Below are 2,723 nucleotides of genomic sequence, written 5' to 3' on the forward strand. Positions count from 1 at the left end.
CTCTAGTAGCTTTCTTGTAGATTTCTTAAACTGTATCTATAAAATTGTATCATCTGCAAATAAACACAGGTTTGCTTCTTCATTACCCATATATATATGAAGAGATACTATACCACCAAAATGTTATAGAAGCTGATTTGTTAAAGGCAGAATAAGTGATCATCTTAGGTGAATTGTGACCTGGTCCTGGGGACTTACTCAAAACAGCAATGTCCTCTCCACTTTCCTTTTCTGCTCCTTAAAGAAAATTAAAGTCAGTGTCCATTGAGAAAAGAAGTGATGGGTTAGATGAAGAAGCCGGGTCTGGGAAATGATCTGGTGAGCTGAAACTGTATAGACACATTGAAAATATTCGGACTAAATATATTTATATATGTTAAAACTTCTTAATTTATCTGTGTTTGTGCTTCATCAGAGCCCTGTTTCTGGTGTACCTGGTTTGAGACTGATGCAGGTAATTTGTGTTCTATGCCTTGGTGCATAGTGGGCCTCAAAAAATATTTGCATGTGGAACCTCATTAAGCCTGTTTCTATGATAGAAAGCTTATCATGACTGGCATAGAAAGACAGACAAATAAAAGCTGGCAAGCTATTGTATTTGCTCAGGTAACTGATAAATTCAAGGGTGCATCCTCAGGCCTGGTTGGATGTAAAAACCTTCTTTCTCTGACTATTGGCTTTGTTCACAAGCGGCCTCTTCCCATATCCTTATAAAATGACCTTCAGCAGTTCTAAGCTTATCTTCCAAATGTTTAGCAACCCTGTGGAAAGGGATCTCTGTACTAGTTGAAACAGAAGTCCTGGGCTTGAGTCTCACTGGCCTAGCTGGTATCAAGGGGTCATTCTTGAACCCCTACCTGTAAGCCACGGGGATGGGGTTAGCATCACCAAAACTACAGGGGTAATCAAGGGGTCATTAGCAAGTGTACTCTGGGGTTCCATTTATATGACATTCTAGGAGAAAAGCAAAAAGTTAGGGATAAGAGTGAGGATATGAGTTGACTATAAGGGGAAAGGGTGTATTTTATGCAGTGATGCAAATATTCTTTGGGCTTCTTTGTAGCTCAGCTGGTAAGGAATCTACCTGCAATGCAGGAGAATCCCATTCAATTCCTGGGTCAGAAAGATCCGCTGGAGAAGGGATAAGCTACCCGCACCAGTATTCTTGGCCTTCCCTGGTGGCTTAACTGGTAAAGAATCCACCCACAATGCAAGAGACTGGGATTTGATCCCTGGGTTGGGAAGATTCCCTGGGGAAGGGAACAGCTACCCACTCCAGTATTCTGGCCTGGAAAATTCCATGGACTGTATAGTCCATGGGGTCGCAAAGAGTAGGACACGACTGATCAACTCTCACTTTCAAATATTTTTTATCTTGATTGCAGTGGTGGTTACATAAATGCATACATTTGTCAAAAGCTGCAGAATGGTTCACCTATAAAAGGTGAATTTTGCCATATGTACACTCAATAAACATGAATTTTCTTTGCAGCCAATTAAGCCAACTGTGTTCATTTCCCCATGGAGGCCCAACGTGCAATGGCTGCAAACAATGCAGCCATTGAGCAATGTGCAATGGCTCCTCAGTAGTGTATGTGGCCTATTGCTTATACCCGCTGCGTTAAGGAACTTGGAGACAGCCCTTTCCAGCGGATACTCATGACCAGCAAGCTGTCCCCAGTCTAAGCTCCAGACAGGTATAGGCAGCACCTTTAGAAAGCCCCAGGGCACAGGGGCCAGGGGCCACTTTGGCTGAGTCATAATGTCCATCGGCAGCAAGCTGCAGAACAAGGAGCGTGTGACTGAGGCCCCAGGAAGGGCCAAGTTCAAGTTTCCTGGCCTCCAGAAGCTCTACATCTCCAAGAAGTGGGGATTTACTAAGTTTAATGCGGATGAATTTGAAAACATGGTGGCAGAAAACAGCTCATGCCAGAGGGCTATGGGGTCAAATACATCCCTAAGGGTGGCTCCCTGAACAAACGGCAGGCGCTGTACTCTTGAGATCCTTGGAGTTGTCTCCTCCTTACTCAGGCCCATCAATAAATCTTACTTTTCTGTCAAAAAAAAAAAAAACTCTGAATTTTAAAGAGTCTTAAATATATAAAGAAAGCTTGCAAGAATTTTTTTTAAGGAAAAATGCAAATTTCTGGATAAGAAGATAGAACATTGCAAAGATGCTAATTCTTTCCAAATTAATGTATTGGATTTATACAGTCCTAAACAAAATACTAGCAAGTTTTGCAGGGGAAGAAATATGAAACTTGACAAAATGTTTTTAAAATTTATCTGGAAAGATAACTGACTGATAATGCCAGAAAAAGTTAAGAAAAAGAAAATAATGAGGGGAAATTGCTTTTACTGCACAACTTTGGCTAATAATTTTCAGTCTGGATTGTGTGTATGTGCATGTATGTGTGCATTTATTTTGTTGGGGGTGTTGGGCATGTTTTGAAGAAAGGAGTATGAAATTTTATAAAAACTTCTCAGAGAAGAGCATGCAATTCAAAAATAATTTTAAATCCTATTTAATTTTCTAAAATTAAAGTATTTTAAAATCATACATTAAATGAGATTTTTTTATTCATCTGAGAAGGAAAACAATGGGCTTAAGTTTTTAAAAATCTCTACTGAAGTTAACTGAATTAAATAATGTGATATATATAATTTTTAATATCAGGGAATAAACTAAATATTTGTCTAACTTTGGGATGTAGATCAATTTC

General features: G+C 39.4%; 1 pseudogene; it reads left to right on the plus strand.

Annotated features, from left to right (window-relative positions):
- Nucleotides 1-1,486: 1,486 nt before the first annotated feature.
- On the plus strand, nt 1,487-1,642 carry LOC122692959 (annotated as a pseudogene).
- The last annotated feature ends 1,081 nt before the right edge of the window (nt 1,643-2,723 follow it).

This window comes from Cervus elaphus, chromosome 4, assembly GCF_910594005.1.
Source record: "Cervus elaphus chromosome 4, mCerEla1.1, whole genome shotgun sequence".
NCBI classification, from domain to species: domain Eukaryota; kingdom Metazoa; phylum Chordata; class Mammalia; order Artiodactyla; family Cervidae; genus Cervus; species Cervus elaphus.